Genomic DNA, 25,275 nt, shown 5'->3' with positions numbered 1-25,275 from the left:
GGCTGCAAAAAATGTTATTTGTGACGCAGTGAACAAAAATAATAATAATTGAAGATTTTAAAACATGTAGTATAATGTAATGGTAGTGGGTGAGTCAGGATAAATTGGTTTTATCATCAAATAAAAGCAATCATAATACCATTTTAATGCACCCAATATGCAAGACTTCTTGACCTATGATTGCGGTAAGAATACCTTGCCAATGAGGGGCGGGTGTTAGTCTAGTGGTCAAGAGCGTGGCTTTGTAAGTGGTAGATCCCCAGTTCGAATCCCGCGATTCGAACTACACTTTATTAAAAAAAGTATTATGATTTTTTAAGTAATAAGAATGACTGCATGCGCGGGATTCGAACTGGGGATCTACCACTTACAAAGCCACGCTCTTCACCACTAGACTAACACCCGCCCCTCATTGGCAAGATATTCTTACAGTAATCATAGGCAAAGAAGTCTTGCATTCGGGATACATTAAAATGATGAGATGATTGCTTTTATTTGATGATAAAACAAATTTATCCTGATTCACTCACAACCATTACATTACACTACATTATTTAAAATCTTCAATTATTATTATTTAATGTTCTTTGCGTCACAAATAACATTTTATGCAGTCAGAGGACCTCCCAAAACGGGGTTAACATCATTTTTAACAGTTTTTTTATGTAGTTTTCATAATCATAGTCAAAATCAGTGGTCCTTATGAAACTTTAATCGGCTTTTTAGCCGTAACAGCATCGGGGGTGGAAAATTTGAAAACTAGACCCAAAAAAACATATAGTATATATATAAAAACATATATATAGTTTACTTCGTGAGTTATTTCGAAATTCCGCTTTCCTAAAAAGTTATTAGCGATTGGTGCGTTTTAAATGGAGCACCCTGTATATATATACATAATTTAAAGTAAAATAAAACCTCAAATTTGTAAGAGTCTTAAACCAAGCAAACCAAACCCAAGATGGCGTGATAAAACCTTTAAAAAATAAAAAACTAGTATACTTGGCGCTTTGTATAAATTGTTAAATACATGAACTGGGATGAGTCTCAACTGGGATAAGCCTCAACTTACCCATACGGGTCACATTTGAAAGAAGAAAAACTTTTGTACCTTAAACAAAATTTCCATACAGTAGGAGAAGGAAGAGTTTCTGCAGTCCCACAGCAGGGAATAAAAATAGAAAAAGAGAGAAAATTTGTCTAGGGAGCGAGAAAAACTAGGATAAGAATTTTTGTACAAAAGGGTTCGGGGAAAATGGTTTGTCCTTGCAATGCTGACCCTTTTTTTTTTATTTTATTTTTATGGTAAACTTGCCAACTTATAAAGGAAAACACATTTGACAAGTAATTTTCCAAAGTGAAAGAAAAAAAAATAATAATTTAAATTTGGAGAAAATCTGGTTTAAATGTTCACACCGATTTTTCCTTTACAAGTATTCAAGTAATTAAAAATTTAAGTAGTAATTTAACTTTCACCCTCTTTTATCCACATTTCCTGCATCCATCATCCACAGGTGTACCAACATTTGCGTAAATCTTCAAGGGCCCTACTTGCAGTTTGAAAAGAGGATGGCACGTAATGATTCTGAGTAAGAACCATCCGGAAGTCCATCTTTACCAACCTATAGGCCTCATTGTTGCCATTTATGAATTTATTTCCTGTGGCGCCCCGGCTAAGCTTTGAAAAACCAAAAAAAAAGTAATGCCAATTTTTCTTTTTTTGCTAGGGGGCTTTTGCGTCCAACTACCAAATTGGGTGACGTGGACGGAGGCGTCTAGCAAACATACTTTACTACAAAATTCTCATATTAACCATTAAATAAAATCCAAGACCTAGACCAGGGGAATTGAAACCACTAAACCAACAATACATCTTAGATTTGCGGGTCTAGTCTATAACTGCCTAACGTGCTTTACTATAAATTTCTCATATTAATCATTAAATAAAATGCAAGGCCTAGACCGGGGGAATCGAACCCACTAAACCAACAATACATCTTAGCATTGCGGGTCTAGCCTCTAACTGCCTAACATACTTTAGTGTAAATTTCTTGTATTAACCATTAAATAAAATGCAAGGCCTAGACCGGGGGAATCGAACCCACTAAACCAACAATACATCTTAGCTATGCGGGTCTAGCCTATAACTGCCTAACGTACTTTACTATAAATTTCTCCATTAAATAAAATCCAAGGCCCTAGACCGGGGGAATCGAACCCACTAAACCAACAATACATCTTAGCTATGCGGGTCTAGCCTATAACTGCCTAACGTACTTTACTATAAATTTCTCCATTAAATAAAATCCAAGGCCCTAGACCGAGAATTGAATCCAGTACCCCAATTTATATTAGTTAACCTAACACTAGCTTGACACTATTGCAGTTAAGCAAGGATTCCAAATTAGCAATCTTTGATCCCTGACGTTGTTTATCTCCGATATCTTTTGAGGCTGCCTGATCGTCAAAGGCAAAGCAAAGTAGGAAAAAGGGAGAAATAGAAAAAAACTGAGCGCTTCTGATTTAGCGTAGCCACAACATGTCGGTTAGTCATGCAATTGTACTGTTCTCAAACTCAGAGGACGCCAAGAAAAGGTTTTTCCAAGTATATTTAAAGTGTAATCTAATTACAGTGCTTCTTATATTACTATTTGCAAGAGAATGTTACATTGAAGGATTAAGATATTTCAGTACAACTAGTAGGGCGAAAAAGGGACGTGAACCCTTTCAAGGAAATCAATACTTACAAAAAAGAAGGTGTACCCAGATCCCTTCCGGTGAGTTCACACAATAAACACCCATCCCTTAACTTCCCTAAGGAGGGCAAAAAAAGAAAGAAAGAAAAAGTGTGGAACCCTAGGCATTTGTCAAGACGTCCTAATGATGGCCGATAGCTTCTTTAGGCAAGGGCCAGGATCGATGGCCACAAAATGAAGTAGTAGTACACTATTTTCAGAGGATGGAACGGAGCGGGAGGGGGAAAAGAAAAAAAAAAGAAGAAAATCTCTATTTTCTAACACTGCAGAAGTCCTTACAATCAATTCCCGGTATAGTATAAAAGAAAAATCTCTTTGTCAATTTTCTTGGACGTGATTTCACAAAATCAACTTCTCTAGATAACAGTGGTTTACCCCCAATACAGGTGTACGTACACTAAAAGTAACGTTACATGGACACAAAGTACAATATAGAAGAGCACGAAGATTATCTTCTAGGACGATTACTTTCTCACACCATTTTTCCTGGATTACAGGGGAAAACCCCCTACAATCACTTAGAAATCAATCACAAAAAAAAAGTCTTCAGATAAGCAATCATAAAAAAATGTCTTTATTTCTAAATCCCAGGTTCGAATCCAGGTGTTGACCCTTAGATTTTCTCTTCCCAGGAGCTTCTTACAGCTCACTGTCCGGAGTATAGTCTCTAACGAAAGAAAAGTGTCCAGAGGCCGGCAGTGCACTGAAAAAAAGCTTCGGGCGCTAATGACCTCAGATGTTGACGCGCCCTATTTTTAGGGGAAAAAAATGAAATTAAATAAAACTTTTAACGACTCACACACTAGACTTAAAAGACAAGCAATGACAAAAAACTTGCGAAACTGTTCTACAGACTACTTGGAAGACGCTCCCAAATTGCCCATTGATCTCATACAGTACTATCCTCAAACCTGTGTGGACTTATAGGACTAGAGCTGTCTGGGGTTCAGCCAAACCTACAAAACATACGGACAGTACAGGACATTCCAGTCAAAACTCCTGCCGACAGATAGTTGACGCTCCTTTCTATGGTGACTAACCTCACTCTTCATTTGTTTTTTTCATCAAATTTCATCCATCTGTTGGACGTGATTTCTCTCCATCGTTTTCTTCCCTCCCCTTTTTCTGCCTTGCGTCTCCTCCTCTCTTTCGCCCTCAGACTTCTAAACTCTTTTGTGATATATTTGTGTTATGCCGAGTTTTTCGACCTGAGGACTTGGGTCATCTTCAGGGCTAATTTACAATATACTGTTTTACATCATTAAAGGGTTGTTGCGTCATCTGTCTTGTCTGTTCATGGACTGTCAGGGCTAATTTACAATATACTGTTTTACATCATTAGAGGGTTGGTGTGTCTTCTGTCTTGTCTGTTCATGGATTATCAGGGCTAATTTACAATATACTGTCTTACATCATTAGAGGGTTGGTGTGGTTTTCTGTCTTGTCTGTTCATGGACTATGAACTTGGACAGCCATGGAACTTCATGAACAGTCTAAGAACAGACAAAGACAGAAGACACTCCAACCCTCCTTTAATGATATGAAACAGTATATTGTAAATTAGCCCTGAAGATGGACCTAGCCCCTCTAGGTCGAAAGCTCCGTCATAATAAAGTTTATAATGACTGATACTGGCATTAATAGTTTCTCCATTGTGGTTGCTATAACTATATTGAGTTGTCCATCATAGCACCAGGGCGGGCACAATAAATGTTATATATATAGGCTACTTTAATTTTAGTTTAAGTTCCTGTCAATCAATTTGTAACTGTTAATATTGCCTTTAAACTGAGTATCAACTTTGATCTGATTGACGAAACGTCCGAAACTGCTTTACAAGACTTCTAGGACGACGCTCCCAAATTGTCCATAGAACTCAAACGATTACTATACAACACTATCCTTAAAACCTATGTGGACTTACAGGACTAGAGCTGTGGGGTTCAGCCAAACCTGCAAAGCACATGGACAGTACAGGACATTCCAATCTGAACTACTGCCGACAGATAGCTGACGCTCCTTTCTACGGCGACTAACCTTACTCTTCACACCGACCTCAACATTCCCTTCATAGACCAAAAATTCCACACTACTCTCTCGACTAGCTCTAATCCTCTTGTACAGTCTCTCGCCTCCTCTGACATCCCTAATACTCTTCGCCGACTGAATCGCCAGTGGCCCCGCGACTTCCAGTCTGAAGGCCTAAACGCCATTATTCTCCTATCTCTCCTCCCGCACCAGTTCATCTCTCTCTCCTATAGAGAGTGCTACCGCTGGATAGTTTCTCTCCTCCTGCTCTCCTCCCGCACCAGTTCATCATACTCTCTATATTTACTTATTGTATGCAATGTATACAGATTGTAAATAACAAAATAAATTAAAAAAATAAAAATAAAAAATAAATAAAAACTTAAAAGACAAATCGTTGCTTACACAATCGTTTCCGGACTAAAAGGAAGAACGCAATTAGAACAACTTCTTTATAAAATTAATTAAAGTTAATTGAGTAATACTTAGTCTAAGTAAAGTAGATAGATAGATAGATAAAATACTGTATTTTATGTATTTACATATTACAGGGGATTCTGTTTGTGTGTTAAATTCCATTAACAATCAGGTGGTGTTTAGTAAACAAATAAAATTAATTACTCCGTTACAAAAATAAATTATACATAAATAGAAATATCTAGTGACAGAAAAAAAAAATGTAAATAATAATTAATTAAATAATTAAGAAAAATAACAATAAAATACTTAACTAAACGCACGACTTGACATGACAAAGTAAATAAAATAAAAATGAATTAATTAATTCTGACCAAACTTAAAATATTACCTTCATATTCGGACTGTATACGTTGGAGAGGATTAACAAAATTAATTTATCTTTTGAATTAGATTTAAACGATAGTAATTGAGGCTCAATCAAAATTTTCAATTATTAACATTATTATTGTACTATTATTCGTTTATTATAAAAGATCTTAACTTGAGTACTTCTATAGTATATTGGTACACACTGTTCAACTGTCGGATTGAGCAGATTGAGAGAATAGCAGTTAAATTTGTGTAATTATCTACGCTAAACATATATTCAGATAAATGATGCTGTCTAAGAGATGAATATATTGGACAGACCAAGAGGATGTGTTCCAGACTCTCTTTACAGTTCAAATTACAGAGGGTACAGGTAGAGCTTGTCTCGATGGAATGGTATCCATTTCTATTTCTTATTCTTAAAAATCTGTCACTAGAAACTCTTAATTGACTAAGCACCCTGAGTTTGTCTATAGCACATGTATAGTGAATATATTCCTCTGGAATTCCTAACAAACTTATTTCTCTGTAAATGTAACTATAACCGGAATGAATAGCTCTCTCCACATCCAATGAGATCGCATGGTTAGTCCACTTCTCAATTAAATCGGGGATATTCTTTGTAATATACTCCACACTATCAGAGTGAATAATATCCAACTCCCCAATGTTACTTAGCCACTCAGAAAACTGTGTGAACCAGTTCCATTCAACTTTATTATACCCTGAATTATGTAGTTCTCTCAACCTGAGGAAACAAATTTTTGGCAGCCTATCTTCACTCATTTTTAATAACCTCAACCAATAGTTCAGAGTTCTCTTAAACACTTGCACACTCAAGGGAGGTCTACCGGATTCCAAACGCACTAAATAATCTGGGGTATTTTTGGCCCAACCCATCAGTTGCTTAAAAAATTTGACTTGCGTTCTTTCCACTACGTATAAATATCTAAATGCCCAAACTTCTGATCCATAAAGAAGGGTAGATGAAACTATGGCATCCAGTAATTTTACTTTGGACTCCCAAGAATTAGATTTACCCTTAGCTAAGATGCTTAATACTTTGCCCACCTGTGGCGTCGACTTGCTAACAAAGTGGTTTGCCGCGAGTTTAAATTTAGAATTGAAAGTAAATGGAACACCTAGATATGTATATTTTTTAACAGCATCGAGAGGCTTATCATTCCACGTAATTTTTTTCAAGTTTTTTAATTTATTTGATTTAGAAAAAGGTATTATTTTAGTCTTTTCTGAATTAAGTGTGATAGAATTGTCTGCACAGTATTTTTTTAATGTACTGATTTTTTTGATTGCATCAACCCAAGATTCTCCAAATATCAGTAGATCGTCAGCAAAAAGCAGCATCATTAATTCTTTCTTATTGTTGATATTTAATCCGATATGACCATGTTTTACAAAGAAATCTACAACATCACTGATATAGAGTATAAAAAGGAGTGGACTTAAACAATCGCCCTGTAAAACACCCTGACTAATTTCTATATAATCAGTGCTCTCACAGTTCTCCTCCAAGAAAAGACAAGCGCTATCGTACATATTTTTTATAATTCTTATTAATTTACCACTCAACCCAAAATTAAACAGCTTTAGCCATAATTTTTCCTGATTCGCACTATCGAACGCTTTTTTAAAATCGATAAATATTGCTAAAAAATAACTTTTTTTAAGTCTTGTATGTATGTTTATCATTGAGTAGAGTGTATATAAGTGATCCAAACAACTCCTACCTCTTCTAAATCCAGCTTGTTCTTCAGGTAGCAAATGGTTTGCTTCTGCCCAGTCATATATCCTTCTAGACACAATACCAGTAAATAATTTACAAACCGTATTAATTAGAGCTATCCCTCTATAATTTTCTGGCTCCTGAATATCTCCTTTTTTATATAACATAGTCATTTTAATTTTTGACCATAATTTGGGAACTTGTTCGCTCTCTAATATAGTGTTGAACATATTTAATAAATAATGTTCCCACTCTGGAGGTAAATGCTTAAAGATTTCATTTGGAACTTTATCTATACCTGGAGATTTACTATTTTTACAAAATTTTAATGCTACTTGCAGTTCAGCTAAATCAATATTCCGATCTAAGAAAGGGTCACTAACAGAATAAAATTCATTACATGTACTAATTCTATGGGGGTAGCTAGCTTTTAAAAAACCATTCCATGCGGCTATACTGATACAGTTTGTTTTTAATGACTTCACACTAAAATATTTGACAGTTTTCCAAAAATCCGAGCTATTTTTAACATTAGAAAATTTAGATATCATGTTTTCAATATAACTTTTCTTCTTTTTAAATATTAAATTTTTATATGATTTCCTAGATAACAGGTAACCCTCCAATAAGTCGGAGTTGCTTGGATCACGTTTGAACAATTTATATTTATTTTTTACAATTTTCTTTAGATCATTAAGTTCTCCACCGAACCAAGGCTTGTTAGAGTACTGAATCTGCCTGTCATTAAAGCGCCTCTTTATTAACATACCACTGTCCAGTGCAGCTTTATAAATTGCTACCAATAAATTATTATTTAAATCTTCAACATTCTGACTATTAAAATAAAGATTATTACAGCATAAACCATTCTGAAACAAATATAATTTGCTACTATCCCATTTGATAATTTCATTGTATTTATTTACTTTATATTGTTTAAACTGGTTTAAAGTATTATTAAGGTTTATTGACACTAAACACAATAAATGATTTGAATGTAGAGATGAGTTTACCACAGAGAAATCAATAATAGAACTTAGAGTGTGCAAATTTGTCCAGACAAGATCAATTATACTACAACCACTTCGGCTGATGTATGTAAAGTTTCCAGGAGAATCAGATGGGCTCCTGCCGTTCGTTACAAACATTCCATATGATTCCATCATTTCAACAAGCAATTTACCTCGAGCGTTAACTTTCCCATCTGAGGCACATCTTTCACCACATAAGGCAAGGCCTTCAAATAATTCCTCGTCAAAGGAGTTTAAATTGCCGATTCTAGAATTGAAGTCCCCACCAATTATCTTATAACAGCAATTAGGGTATTTAGTTTCTATATCAAAGAGAAGATGATCCACAGACTCAATGCAATAATCTGTATCGGCACTGGGAGGCAAATAAACATTACCCAAAATTACTACTTCTTTCCCCAATGAAAATTTTATAACAATATACAGATTAGAATTTTCAATGATTTCAACATCACTAATAGATTTCCTCACCAGTACCATCAAGCCGCCGCTTGCGCGACCTCTGGATTTTTCCCTCACAGCTCTGCTCATATATAAATTAAATTCGTTTAGATAATTAGGCAGATTTACCTCTGTGGACATGACCCATGTTTCAACTAGACATATTACATGATATTGACTAAACAAATATTGCTCATTGATATCTAAATTAAACAAATTCTGAAAACCATCCACATTCCAAAAACAAATTTTAAAATTTCCGTTATCACTATCACGCACATCACAACCTAGACAAACAGCACTATCTGAACACTTTCGTTGCTATGAGGTGTTGGAGCCATCCAGTTTCTCTTGCTTCTCCTCTAGTTTAGATTTCGTTTCAAATCGCCTAATAAAGGACTCTATGGAGTTGACCTTTCTCAAGGGCGAGCTTCTAGGTAGACCCTTCCTCTTATTTCTTCTTGGAGTGATGACATTAGAATTATCTTTCCTTGAAGAAGTACCCGCTTGCACTAAATCTACTGTAATATTTTGTTCGTTTTTATTCTTGTTCCCAGAGGAAGTATTATTGCCCAGTTCCTCAGGTTCCCTAGTTTCTTTGCATATTTTGTTATCTGGGTGATCACTTCCCTCCTGTAGCAACTTTCCTTCTTCCATCTGAATATCATTCCTTAATTTTTCCACTTCTGCAGTTTCTTCCGCTCCTTTATTAATTCTAAATAAATTTTCACATTTGTCCAGAGAAATTTTATGCCCATTAATTATTAGTTTATCTTTTTTCAAAATTGCCATATGATTTTCTTGCCGAGCTTTTATCAAATAAGGAATTAATTTTTTCCTTCTTTCTCTAACATCAGCTGAATAATCATCTGAGATTCTTATGTTAGGCCCCTTAAGATTCCTGGAGGCTCTTAAAATTTCAATTTTCTGCCAAAAACATTGAAATTTAATCAAAATAGGTCTATTCCCTTTCATTTTTCCCAATCGAAAGGCTGAATTGATATCTCGTGGTTCTAGTAAAATATTAATTTTTGATGAAAACACTTCTATAACTGCTTTAATCAGGTCTGAGATAGTTTCATCTGGCGATTCAAATATATTAAACATAATCAAATTATTCTTTCTATAAAAATCATTAAATTTTTTATTAGATTGCTCAAATTCGTCAATTGCCTTAATTATATCTACATTAGCGCATTCAAGAGCAGAGATTCTTTTCTTCGATTCTTCTAACTGTTCTTTATAAAATTTAAATTGCTCGTTATTTTGACGAATCTCACCCTGAAGGCCTTTAATTAAATTGGCAATATCATTCAGTGTCAATGGGGAAGACATATTTGATATTATTGTGATAAAAATATTAAATTGATTTTATTAGGAGCCGCCTGTATCATTTATTATTATCAGCTGTTAAATGTTCATATCCCAGCGTGTTTCAATAATAATCAAAAAGTTACTTACAAAAGAGTTTGTAAATGTTTATGTTCCAATGTACATTCCGTTAGATAGAGATAGTAGAGTGCACAGTATCTTGGCTTCCCCCACCACTGACTATGTAGACACTATTATTGAGTAATTTTAAAGTTAATATAAAAATGTTTTCATTAATAACTCGTAAACCACTCGATAAATATTTTTTAAAATTTGACAGAATTTGCAGAAGATATTAAACTATTGTTCTGCCAAAATATACTCACTGAAGTGACCTACAACCACTAGAAAAACTAAAAAAAGCAAGACACGATGTGAACACCTTTAAACACAACACAGAACTCTGAATCGCCGACTGAATCGCCAGTGGCCCCGCGACTTCCAGTCTGAAGGCCTAAACGCCATTATTCTCCTATCTCTCCTCCCGCACCAGTTCATCTCTCTCTCCTATAGAGAGTGCTACCGCTGGATAGTTTCTCTCCTCCTGCTCTCCTCCCGCACCAGTTCATCATACTCTCTATATTTACTTATTGTATGCAATGTATACAGATTGTAAATAACAAAATAAATTAAAAAAATAAAAATAAAAAATAAATAAAAACTTAAAAGACAAATCGTTGCTTACACAATCGTTTCCGGACTAAAAGGAAGAACGCAATTAGAACAACTTCTTTATAAAATTAATTAAAGTTAATTGAGTAATACTTAGTCTAAGTAAAGTATAAATTAAAGAATGTAATCAACTAAATTGGTAAAAATTAAAAACATTTAATGGTTTGTCGAAAGTTTAGCAAAAGCATAAATTATAACTAAAGCTCAACAAATTAAAACTAAAGTTCAAAAATTATAACTAAAGCTCCAAAATTATAACTAAAATTGCCAATAATCTTTTTTTTTTGGATTGATGGATCGGTCACCAAGAACGATGAACAGTATCCTACCAAATATATTGTATTTAACTGTCTTCCTCCGGACAGTGTTCTCTCGATCCAGCTCACTGTCCGTCATGGGTCAGTGAGCTGGAACAAGCTCCTGTGAAGAGATTATCCAATGGACCAGCAGCTGTAATGTAAATAAAATAAAAGTAATGTAACAAAATATTTTTTTTTTTTAGATTACGCTAATTTATATCATTAAAAAAAGAAATTGGAATTTCCTAAGACTGGATAGAATAATGATGCTGTCACGATCGCTAAGTCTAGAATATTCAAACGGCAAGATTTAGTAGTATACTCGCAAATTCGCAACAAGAAAATACGTCGTTTACTGCGGGACTGAGGTAATTGTTCTTTTACAGTATTTAGAAAGAATTACCAGCTCCCTAAGGAATGATCAGCTAGCTCTCTACATCCTTCTTAACCAGTAAAAGAAGAGTAAAATGAATTTAAGAGAATATATAAATAGACTACAGGAAATCCGGCATTTAAATAAAATTCGTTTTAAGACAGGCCAAGACAGAAGATATTATCTCATTCCGTTTTATATCTTAGTTATACTTTAATTTTCTTGAAACAAATAAAAAATAAAAAAAAATCTTTCCAAGGCCTAACCAATAAAGGAACTAAATTAAATATCCGCCCACTAAACACTGGGTGGAGGCGGAAGTGGAAAAAAAAACAATCTAGAAGGCTGTGCTCTTTTAAGGGCTTTTTAACGATCAAAATCAATAAAGTTTAAAATTTTCTTCCGCTCCTCCTCCCTCCTAAGATCTAATTAATTTTTTTTGCTGATTTTTTTTTTTTTTTTTTTTAATTTAAGGGGACTTTACAAACATAATTGATTACTGCTTTCGATAAAAACTCTCGAGGCAGGAATATTGACAATAATACGATAAAATAATTACTTTAAGGGTTATTTTCTTCTAAAATAAACAATCAATGTCAGCTTAATTTAAGCTTTAAAAGCTTAAGCTTTTTTTTTTTTTTTAAAAAAAAAAATAACCCCGCATTAGGGCATATTAAGTAAATCAGATCAAAGTTGATGCTCAGTTTAAAGGCAATATTAACAGTTACAAATTGATTGACAGGAACTTAAACTAAAATTAAAGTAGCCTATATATATATAGTATATATATAACATTTATTGTGCCCGCTCTGGTGCTATGATGGACAACTCAATATAGTTATAGCAACCACAATGGAGAAACTATTAATGCCAGTTTCAGTCATTATAAACTTTATTATGCCAACTTTTCGACCTAGAGGGACTAGGTAATTTACAATGTACTGTTTTACATCATTAGAGGGCTGGTGTGTCTTCTGTCTTGTCTGTTCATGGACTGTTCATGAAGTTCCATGGCTGTCCAAGTTCATAGTCCATGAACAGACAAGGCAGAAAACCACACCACCCCTCTAATGATGTAAAAACAGTATATTGTAAATTAGCCCTGACAATCCATGAACAGACAAGACAGATGACGCAACAACCCTTTAATGATGTAAAACAGTATATTGTAAATTAGCCCTGAAGATGACCCAAGTCCTTAGGTCGAAAAACTCGGCATAACATAAATATATCACAAAAGAGTTTAGAAGTCTGAGGGCGAAAGAGAGAAGGAGACTTAAGGCAGAAAAAGAGAGAGGGAAGAATATGATGGAGAGAAATCACTTCCAACAGGTGGATGAAATTTGATGAAAAAACAAATGAAGAGTGAGGTTAGTCACCATAGAAAGGAGCGTCAACTATCTGTCGGCAGGAGTTTTGACTGGAATGTCCTGTACTGTCCGTATGTTTTGTAGGTTTGGCTGAACCCCAGACAGCTCTAGTCCTATAAGTCCACACAGGTTTGAGGATAGTACTGTATGAGATCAATGGGCAATTTAGAGCGTCGTCCAAGTAGTCTGTAAAGCAGTTTCGCATGTTTTTTGTCATTGTTTGTCTTTTAAGTCTAGTGTGTGGGTTCCACGTGAGTCGTTTGTTTTATGTAGAGCCTAAGGTAGACTGTAAGTTAACAATTACAGGACCATTTAAAGTACAGCATAATTTTTAAAAAACAAAGTAGTAACTTTAGTTAATTGTAATTGTAATACTTAATAATTACTTAAAAATCATAGACTAAAAAAAATATTATCTCTCAAAGTACAAATTAAACCTCGAAGAAGTTTTTATTTTTTTAAGTACAATCTTGTTATGGCCATCTAGGGCAGAATAAAGAGCTCTAGAAGTTTGTGGGCGAAAGAGAGACGTGAGGCAGAAAAAGAGAGAGGGAAGAATATGATGGAGAGAAATCACGTTCAACAGGTGGATGAAATTTGATGAAAAAACAAAAAAGGTGCGGTTACCTAAAAGAGTAAAAACAAAAGAAAAACTGGAATTATAAATAAGTTATTTCATTTTCATGGACCGTTTTTCCATCTAGCTTTTCAGATTTCCAAGCTTAAATTTAGATTTGTGCTTTAGATGTTAATGTGCTTTAAATAATTTTTCAATTCTATTCACGTTTAATTTTCGATGTCAATTGAAAACAAAATGCACAGAAAATGGCGTCATAAATCTATCTAAATAGCAAAGATGAAATCGATAAATCTTTACGAAAGCAAATTTCGTTTGAAAAAATTTTGTTTTACAGCTTGGTAACCAAGGTTACCGGAAATATCTTTTCTTTCGCGTCAAAAATTAGGACTTTTTTTTTTTTATATACAATACCGCATAGTTACAGATTTAACATCTGTGCTCTGAGATTTTAATATCGGCCTGTGATGCGTCATATTTTAGTAGGCTATAAAATAAGACAGGAAGTTAAACTATTACTACCGGTTGGGCGGTAAATATTGGTTTGAGAAGAGGTAAAATCTTATCTATACGACCTAAAGGGTCCTGGAAGTGGAGGCTGAGAACAGCTCTTATTCACCTCTCATCTATTGTAGGTGATTTCTAGTTGGTTCATTTTAAAATGGTTTAAATCACTGGCTTTATCGTTGCTATTATCTTTTCAGAAGCGTAATGATTACGAAGCGAAAGTGTGCAAGTTCTACTTAAGTGGAAGTCATTTGCTGACCTTTTTGGGAAGAGGAAGTACTGAGATCGTATTTGATTTCTAAATTGTTAAACGGAAATGCGTGCTGTAAGATTTATTGATACACAGGAAGTTGAAACATGATGTTAAATATGTTGAAAACTTGCAATCGGATAATTTTTGATTTTTTTTTTTATCTTTTCTTTCTTTTTTTTTTAAAAAATTTTCATTTTTTTGCCGTTCAACTTTTTGAAAAATACTTTTCGAGTGTTGTTTGCTTTTTTATTTTATCAATCGACCATTCTCTGATGAGTGTAACAACAATTTAAAAAGCACAACTTTGTCCACTGGTTGGAATGTCCTTATCGTGAAAAAAATTCAATCAATTCAGCAACTGAATTCGATGGCAGCATCCAGGGATATTCCTGGGTGATCATTCTCTTCTACAGTCGATTTCATTTCCTTCTTCCGGTTCGTCTTCTCGGACGTTCTGGACGATTTCTTTAGGACTAGGGCATGCAAACTGTGCAGCATCTTTATCACAATCGAACCATTCCAAAATATATTCTCGATTCACATAATGGACCCTTCAAGAAAATCAGGTATAAAAGAGTTGCTGCCACGTCTACCAATTATGTTACATTGAAAGACCAAAAAATTTTCCTGTCGCCACCGAAAATTAATTTTTGTTTCGGCGCCGATGACTCAACATAATCCCGGTTAATCCGAATCCCGGTTAACCGAAGGCCGGTTAATTGAGATTGTACTGTAATAATTGATGTCAGAGAAAGACGAATGAAGGGTTTTGATGCCAGAATATGGTTGCACCCAATTGTTAATATGAAAGGCTAACAAAAGAACACTGTAGAAACCATGACAATGGGCAGAATTTTGGCTGCTTCCAAAACAGGAGCCGTCCTTTTGCGCACAATCAGAACAATAAACCTTGTCCTAACCTAAACTTGATTACGTATATTCACTGGATTGCAGTAAACATTTGATACACAGTTTATTATCCTAATTATTAAATGCACTGAACAATGCAAGAGTTACTACCTGAGTTAATGCTCTACCGTGGTTCTGTAAATAAAGGTAGTATATACTACTCATGCATATAACTCCTAGATGTACAATGAAATGCTATTTACAGCCAAAAACGATTAATCACCAAAATGAAAATCTCAGCTAGTGTGTGGATGTTAAAAGCATTAATTTAGGTCCATAAATAATAGAGATGCTGCGCGCATTACTAATTAACGATGTATTTAATCTCATGCCAGATACAATGCGAGAAGATAGCAGGTGTCTACCACAAAATCCTAAGAGGCTATGTAAACCACAATTCTCTGACAGTTATATCAAGTCTGATGAAAGTTCATTTCATAATCATATCGTGGTATTAAATTATCTAAAATCTGTCTACTCCAATCCAATCGTGAAATCAAACATTTTTGTGGTAGTAAAAAGTGCAATTAAAGATTACCAATCAAAAGTTTGGGGGTTGGAAGAAAAGTTATGAGTTACAACTTTGAGGATAGCAGGAACAGGAAGTAAGGAAAATAGCTGTAAGAAGCTCCTAGAAAAGAGGAAATCTAAGGGCTACTGAACCCGGGAACTCCACGAGGGATCCCAGTAACCACTGAGTTATCCCTTCCCTTCAATCCTCTAATTATTACTACACATTTTTTTTTTTGGCGTTCCCCAAGGTTCCATCCTAGGTCCTATCCTGATTATCACCTACATAAATCCTCCTCCCCAAACCTCCTCTTGTCAACCTTGCCTTGTACGCTGATGACGTGGCCTTATACACGTCATCTTGGAGGAGAATGGGCACCATCACCAACAGACTTACTCTTGCAGCAATAGACATACTAACAAAATTCTGCACCAAATAGAAAATTAAAATTAACCACGATGAGACTAACGCTATACTCTTCACCAAACGTAGACCCTCCTTTAACCGACAAATCAGATGTAATAACACTCATTCCGTCATCTACCCACGTGACAACTTTAGACAACAAACTGAATTTCACTAGACACGTTCAGGACAAAGTAAACGCAGGCAAACTGGACTAGTCAGACTGTAATAAGAGGAAATATCCTCTTCTCTCCAAGTGACTCCAAAATGACTGTGACTAACAAACTCCTCCTCTACAAAGTAGTCATTAGGTGCCGATGTTGCTCTACGCCTGCTCCGCCTGGGGCCTGGACTTGTAGTAGCAACATCAAGAAACTCCAGATAACACAAAACAAATTTCTCAGACTCGCAACAGACTCTCTCCACGACGCACTAGAATTGACTCACTCCACGGAGACTGCATCCATTATCCCCCGGTACACTCCTATATCCAAAATCGTCTGCTCAAACTCCTTTCCATCCTAGACTGTCCATCCCAATCCACTATGCCGCGACATAGCCTCCCATGCAGATCCTCCTACAACATACAGCCACAGAAGACCTAAAACATATCCTACTCTAACTCTCTACACTAGCTGCAGGTTTTTCCTCTCCTTCTTTCCCTGCATTCCAATCCTCCTCACCTAACTTTTCTCTTACTTCACTTAGTTAGAAGGTTGAAATGTTTTTATACATTTACACTTCTATATTTATTTTATGTACATATATTTATTGTAATAAATATTTATTTTATTCTATTCTACTACACATTTTCTTTAGTAATTTTCTTCTTCATTTTTCCGGTAAATAAAATCAATTGTTAAAATAGAGGAAGCCGTAGAAAAAAAATATGAGGTTAAGTAAATCCTAGACATCTTCCGGGTCAAAAAAAAACCGGCAGTTTTTCCAGCATCCTGGAAAACTCCAATTCAGTTATGGGAAAACTATTTTTTATTGGCTGCTACACAACCGAAAACCCAACATTGTACATATTCTCTAGTTATATTTAGATTCTCCTCGGTCTGGAAATATCTCTTCTCCAGTAGCATCCACTCGAGTATCTTCCTCTCTTACACACACTCACACAAGCATATATTGATCGTAGTTCTTTACTTATTTTTCTTCTCCTAACGAGGCTAAGCTTTTTCCAAGCTTCGAGCTTTCTTTTGTATTTTCACTTGCGTGGAGGAAAAAAATAGCATTATTGAAGTTATTTCCCTCTTTTCCACGTGAAAAAGAAAATTTTCTCCCTTGTTATCTTTTGTGTGTAAGTACGTTCATATAAAAATGGAAATTAGCTGTTTTTCCGTGAAAAGCGAAAGAGGCGAAAAGAAAAAAAAGAAGAGAATCGTTTAAAGTTTGTAACTTTTATTTTAAAACTATCAGCAGTTGGTTGCTTAAGATAAAAAGATCTCATTTATTTTATTCGCTAGTACTTTGTAGTTCACCCAGCATCCCAGTAGTTCAATAAATGCACGAAGTTCAAGTATAATGCACTTTGTATTGGACCTTCGGTTAATCTAAATCAGCATCTTCACAGTACACTTAATTTTTTGCAAGCTGATTCTGGGGACTTTAGAACCGCAGCGTTAACACTAATATAAGTTTTTTGTTTTTCAAATTATTTTTGAGTAATTCATTGATTAAATCATTAATTTTCAAATTTAGGTTCAGGATGAGGAAGTAGAGATCAGCTGAGTGGTTAGCGTATACTGGGTTCCGGTAACGGAGATCCCTGTTTTGATTCCAGTTACTGGCTCTTAGATTTTCTTTTCCTAGCAGCTTCTTATAGCTTACTCTCCATTAAAATTCAACTCTCCTCTTCTTCGCGATTTTCTTGATTAACGTCTTCTCAATAAATCAAATTTTAAATATTAATATATGTATTTAAAAAAGAAGTATTTAAATACCAAAAAAACTATATAGGGGAGAGGGGGGCACATTTGTAACAGAATTTACATTTTCTGTAAATTAAGACCCTCTCCACTAATTAAGACTCTTGTAAATTATATAATGAATTGTATCTCAATAAATGGAGGAATTAGTTGATAAATGTTATTGAATTATTTACAAGTTTTCTTTTTGTGTTAATTAGGGCATAATTGATAGCCAAGGGCTTTTCATTTTAAGGGATGAAAAGGGAGCTAACAGCGACTAGTGGCCATTACCGTATCAATATAACCAATTAATTTCCAGTATTGACAATAGTGTAACTACTACATCAGCAAATACTATTGATTCCTTGGTCCTAGCATTTTTGGTGAAGCCCTATTTGAATGAATTTAGGAATTTTTCAAGAAAATTCTGGGAAAAATTGTCTCAGTACAACGATGAATCCGATAGGCCAATTTAGATTGGCAGTCCCCCGCATGAATTAAAATTGTTTGCCCTGGAAACGATAAATAATGTTTTCCCTTCCCCGCCTTGGGTGCATGTTTATACCGATGGTTCTGCCGAAGGTGCAAACCGCAATGCTGGCGCAGGAGTCTACTCAGTGCAGTTCCAATTGAGTGTTCCTGTTGGAAAGTTAGCATCAAATTTTGATGCAGAACTGCACGCCATCGCCATAGCGTTGGAAGAGGTAGCTAAAAGGGACTTTTGCAAGACTGCTTTACTTGTGGATTCCCAAGCAGCTATTTCAGCAGTAACCGGCTATGATGATAAAGACGACATCATTATAAAGAAATGCAGGGCTCTCATAGATAGGTTACTTTCGCAAGGGAAGCAAGTTGTACTGCAGAGGATCCCGAGTCATGTTGGACTCCAGGGCAACGAAGAAGCTGACAGATAGGCAAAAGAGGGGACGAATCAAGTTCAGTTCGAGGCCCCGCCGACGCTTAGAACTGCTAAGAGAGAGATCCGGCTCCGATTTCGATCGAAGATGGCAGAAGAACAAAGGGGTAAAGCACAAGGGGAGCAGTGGGAGGTGCTTGGAAATAACAAAGGAAGACTCCCCACCGATCTGCCTAGATCAACAGCTGTGGCATGCTTTAGATTATTGACGGGGCATGATTACCTTCAGAAGCATCTCCACCGAATTGGCATTAAGGACAGTAGTATCTGTGTGCTTTGTGGAGGAGATGTTATAAACGGTCCGCACCTTCTAGCATGCTCTCAACTGCAGGATGTCCGGGACAATATGCCCACGGACCCACACACAAAAAAAAAATATTTTATATTGGTTAAAAACCTTATCGTGGGCGCCTTTTGTTAGCACCGGAAGCTAAATATCATATTTAAAGTTCCGGCAAATTTTTCATTCTTTAGAAAAATTTTCTTCAATCTTACAGACGAATTCATGGGGGGGAAAAACACCATTTCCTCTAAACGAAGAACTCTGTTACGAAAATTTTTGCATTATCGTAATTAAGAGAAAGTGAACATATGAGAAAAACAGCAAGGAGAAAATGGAAAAGGATTAGTTTTAAAAGAGAAAAAAGAAAAATCAAAAACGGGAAAAAAAGTTTTCATCCTGCTCCAAAGGGGGGTTTATTAAAATTCTATTCCTTATTTTCATTAAGTGCATTATATTAAGGGACAAAGTTTTTCATTATGTTTACTAGCCAATGGGAGGTGACATAGAATATGGCGCGAGATTAATTACAGGGACATCAAGTTTAATAAATTTTCCTGGCATTAGGGGAACGAGAGCCGCTAACTAGGGCATAGTTTTCATTATTAATCAAGTAATAGCCCTTTTTTAATAGGAGATGAATAGATCATAATAATTCTTAAGATTTTAAACCTAAAAAATAAAGTGTTGAACCGGGTCGCCACAAAAAAAAAAATTGTGTAGTGGAAGGGCCAGAATTTGTAGCGGTTGATGGAAGGGCCGCGCTCTACTCCCTTCGTCTATTTGTCCAGTGATGAACAACAGTCTGTTAAGGGAGCCAGAGCACTGGAGAAAAAAAGCTCCAGGCGCCAATTCTTTTCTAAAATTCATGCAAGTACTATAGCTTATATCACAATATACAGGGTGTTCTCATTTTAAGACGGCTCAAAAATGCATTTCATGCTTAAACGGTTAATCTGAGCAAAAAAAATGGTAGAGGTAAAATTTGTTGCCCGTCACCTCTAGTTTCAGAATATGTGACTTGATTTTAGATTCCTGCCCGCATACGCGGCTGACGCGCGACCCAAAATTCAGGGTTTGCAGTTGACCCCCCATTTTCATATTATGCACAGTTTTAAAGAGAGTAAAAAAAGTTATGAAAGAAACCGGAAACCGCAATTCGATATCTTCAAAATTAAAGGTGCTAGGCCATTTCAAAATCTGGATATTTATTAATCATATTTCAATTTTTTAACTTGTTATCAAAGAGAAAGAAGAGCACGCGATAGGGCATTTTTATGTATTTTTTCATCTCCTTTTGTATAAAAATATTGCCAAGGCAGTAAAGCTAGTATTTTTCTTAATATCGGGAAATAAGTTGTTTTCCGAGTGATTTTTCTAAGCAATAATCAAGTGCTTCAATATATAATTTCAATCATATCCTTGTTTTAAATAAGTCAGTAAGGAGGGGGCACATGGATACATCGGATCCACTAAGCTTTAGGTGCTCTCAAGCATACACAAAATGGCTAAAAATTAATTTTACATCTGTTACAAACAAGAAGGTTTAATAATTATTTGGTAATTTTGGGAGAGTTGCGTTTAATTACCCAAAAAAAATTGGAAACCTCCTGCCACATATTTAAGTGATCAATATCTTTCATGTAAAGGATCAAATTTATTACTTAATTTATCAAATAATTGCACTTTACTCAACTTGTGAAGCATGTACTGTGCCTTCAAAGGTGCCTCCTCTGGCTCAGGCAAGCCAGGTTAGCCAGGAGGTTATCAACTGCTCTCTGTATCTGAGGAGGCACCTTTGAAGGCACAGTACATGCTTCACAAGTTGAGTAAAGTGCATTATTTGATAAATTAAGGAATAAGTTTGATCCTTTAAATGAAAGATATTGATCACTTAAATAGTGTATGAAAATGGGGGTCAACTGCGAACCCTCACTGTTGGTCGCACGTCAGCCGCGTCTGCGGGCAGAAATCTAAAATCAAGTCACATATTCTGAAACTAGAGGTGACGGGCAACAAATTTTTCCACTACCATTTTTTGCTCAGATCAACCGTTTAAGCATGAAATGCATTTGAGCCGTCTTAAAATGAACATCCTGTATAATATTTAATGCACTTTATAAAGTGCAGCATTCCCGGTTTTTTTAAAGAAATTAATTATATTTCCTGTCCCTTCATATTTTTTGCTCTCTAATAAGCCAAGCACTTGCAAGTTTCTCCCATTTTTTTCTTTTTTTTTTAATTGCTACATCAAAGAATTTTCCTTTAATAGAGGAAAAACTAACGAAGCGAAAATATTTTCTTCCTTTTACAACTATTACACAAAGAAAGCGCATGGGAGAGGCTTTTAAAATATTATATAGATAATTGGATGTAATTACCGACAAACATAGGACTGGATAAAGACGCAAAAGATGCAACTTTTTGAGCAGAAAAAAATTTACACAAGCCTGCTTTGGAGGGGGAAGCTTAACCCTGCTCATCATTCCTTTAGGGGCCCTTTTATCCAGTTAAGCGGTGGAATTTAATTTTAAAAAAACACACACAGTGTGCGGAATTAAAATCAGACAATGGACGTAGTTTACTCGTCGAACGCAGGGCAAAACAAGTAAAAAGTTTACAGTAGTCGTAAATAGCAAGCGACTTTTTCTACAATCTCTGAGGCTTGAGATTACCAGAGCTCATTCTGTGCTCATTCCAAAATCTTGCACCGTTTCACGTATGCATTGCCTCTAGTTAACTAGGGACGCAAGAGCTTTTTTTACAAGGAAGAAAAGAGCTTTGGATACTGTGCAAAATGAAATCATGCTCATACTGAGGTCCTGAATCTATATCTGGGCATTGCACAAGGGTTGAGAGCTTCTATTTGTGTGCGTAATTCCCCAATTTCTAATGCGGAGACCAAACATGTACCAACCACTTATCTTTTGGCTGACTCCTACCAATCACTCCGTATAATTTATTTGGCAGTTCTATCGGTAAGATAAAGGAAACATCCCACCAAATAATATTCTTATTGTATTTTAATAAAATTTCGAGTTTTTATAATGGCAATTTTATATTTTTCACAACGTGTATACTCGTCGAACGCACCGTAACAGAGATTTGGTTTGACGTGTATATACACGTCAAAACACGCTTAACTGGTTAAGAAGCATTTATTCGGGAGAAGAATGTTTCAGATAATGGGGGGGGGGTATAATGAGCGAGTCAAGTTTAAAGAGAATCAGCGTTTTAGAGAGTGAGAGAGCCGAATATAAAAATCAATTTAGAAGAGTCAGAATCGGATTTCTAAGAGAAAATCTATTCGAACGTAAAAAGTTGTGTGTGTTTTTTTTTCTCTCTCCAAATTTAAGAGGCACTTTTAATATCTAAGGATTCGAACCCAGAATCTCTACGAAGAAATCAAATGTACGCTAACTAAACATAGTGTTTCTAAATGCAAAAAAGGTATTTACGTACGTTATTCGTTATAGTTCAAACTGTGCAAACAAAAAATATCACAAAAACCCCCTAATTATCAAAAAAAATCACGGCTTTTCCTAAAAAAAAAACCCTAATTCTGAAAAACATATTTTCCAGCTTATGAACTCTGATATCTGAAATTTTTTGTAGAGTTTTCTTCGATGAAAATCCAAAGATAAAAACCCGTTTTTTTAAATTCAAGTCTCACTGTACTAGTCAAAAGTTATACTAGTTTCTTACGTACTATCATGAAAATTATAGTTTTGATAGTTGCTAAGAATTCTAATTAAAATAAACGAATATTTCTATGTAGAATGTCTTTTATCACTAACGCCCTGGAACCACATTATTGGAATATTAAAGCCATATTAGAGAGCACTGTAATAATAGTACTGTAATCGTTATAGCAACCGGCCATTAGCCTACGTCATAAATTATGACGCAAAAAGGAAGTAATGTACCAGTGTAATCTAGATAGTGCTGTGAATATTATATATGCGCTAAACTTTATTACCGAGCTAGCACATTTCGGTAAAGAGATACATAGTAAGGTTCATTTTTAACCAGTTGTGATGTAATTGTTTCAATTATTTATTTTAAGACACGTCAACGACAGTTGTATAAGGGTTGATCGTCAAAAACTGCACGAAAAAGCGTAACGTTGAAAAGCACCCAACTTTTGACAATTTTTTTCTCTTTTTCTACAAAAGATAAAATTCCCAAATTTTCTTTAAAATAAAGGGCAAACCCTCCTTTATATATATCGTATTACTAAATTTTGTTAATAAATATTTCATTATTTAAACCGGAATGGATATTAAATTTCATGAATACCCTTTAATACGAGGTAATGCTAATTATAGTAAACTAATTATGCCTCCTTCATTTAAATATTATCTAAATCTGGAATTTCCCAGGAATTATATTTAATGCTGTAAGAATAACCGCCCCGTGTTAGTCGTTAAATCTCCCCAGGTTAATTCTGGGGCATTAATTAAACATGATAACCCAATTTGAATTCCTTTTAAATAACGTAACACATACGGTTTTGTTGGTTTAGTGGTAAAGAAGGCGTGGCTTTGTATGTGGGAGGAGATTAAGTTCGAATCCCACACTTACCAACTAGTTTTTGTTAGCAAAAAAAAAAAAAAAATGTCCCCAGCACCTAATTTGGTAATTAGAGGTTAAGCCCCACTAGAAATAAGTAGGGATTTATTTTGCTTACCCACAATATGCCCCAGAAATTATTTAACGTACTTTTTTTTTTAAATTAAAAGAGCGTTATCGTCTGACGTCATTGGCGCCCAGAGCTTCAATAAGCTGTAAGAAGCTCCTAGTAAGAGGAAATCTAAGGGACCCCAGCGGCTGGATTCGAACCCAAAGGATCTCCGCTTGGGAATCCAGGATAAGCTAACCACTGAGCTAATCCCCTTCCCTTTTAAAACAATTATTTTAATTTTATCCCTGATTGGTTTAGAACTTTCATGCACTGTCAGAGGTAGATTAATCAGTTTAATGGAAAAGATTTCGAGTACAGTTATATTTCCATCTTGCACTACATTTGCTGAATCACACCATACTGGTTTGAATCTACCTCTGACGATATCAAGGAAGTCCGAAATCGATCAGGGACACAATCAACATGAGTGCTAGGATGGACAAAATCGAAGATATTGCGAATCGATATTTTTAATAATTATCTTGATATAGCTTTTATTTGTACCACAATTTAAATCTAAATAGTACTTATTTCTGTTACAAATAGAATTTGAAATAAATATATGCTCTCTGAGAAAACTATCTTAATTGAGCTAAAATAGCTCTTCTATAGAAGAGCTATGCATGCGCCAAATCCTAACGACCGACAGCTGTGCAGCGTAAAGCCTCTTCTCTTTCGATTGTCGCTACTGAAACTTGATCTTTTATTAAAAGAAGTTTTTTGCGATGAATGTTGTATCACGTGCGCGAGTTTTTAAGTGGTTCAAGCGTTTCCAAGATGGCCGAGAAGACCATCAAAGATGATGACCGCCAGGATCGCCTTTCCACGTCCAAAACGGATGAAAATATCGATTATATATTTAATCAACATTACTACCGTGAGGTGCTTGCTCAACTACCGTGAAATAGTAAGGAAAAAAACGACCCGATTTGTGGAAGAACAAGTCACGGGGTTCTCCATCAAGACAACCGGCGCCGGCTCACACTGCATTGTCTGTCAAGACGACGTTTCTAGCCAAGTACAACATCCCATTTTTAGGCCATCCGCCTTATTCGCCTGACCTGGCCCCATGTGACTTTTATCTGTTCCCGAAAGTCAAATCTGCATTAAAAGGAACACGATTTCAGTCCGTTGAAGCTGACACTATCTAAACACTATCTGACACTATCTAAATCTACGCTAACGGCTTCTTAGGAGAAGTCTGATAACTTTTACGAGACACCCCCACCCCGGATTATAAGGAACAATAGATAAGTACTAAGACCAAGTGATAAGAAACAATATCAAATATGTCTGTAATAAGAAACCCCATTACAAGATAAGAGATAAGAGAGATATCACATTGGTACTTTGGAAAGCAAGACAACCCTGAATTGTATAGACTGCAGCAAACTACACGCACACCGATCTAGTTCTCGTTTTGCCTGGAAACGATTTATTGTT

At 35.4% G+C, this 25,275-nt stretch overlaps 1 protein-coding gene across 2 annotated transcripts in view; it reads left to right on the top strand.

Moving 5' to 3' along the window:
• Positions 1-25,275, top strand: part of LOC141447567 (serine/threonine-protein kinase 32A) — a 387,735-nt gene that overhangs the window by 77,692 nt on the left and 284,768 nt on the right. The window lies entirely within an intron of this gene.

Source organism: Rhodnius prolixus, unplaced genomic scaffold, assembly GCF_049639745.1.
Source record: "Rhodnius prolixus isolate KJV_2025 unplaced genomic scaffold, Rpr scaffold_7, whole genome shotgun sequence".
Lineage (NCBI taxonomy): Eukaryota > Metazoa > Arthropoda > Insecta > Hemiptera > Reduviidae > Rhodnius > Rhodnius prolixus.
Note: the sequence above shows the minus strand (reverse complement) of the source record. Positions and strands in the feature narration are given on the sequence as shown.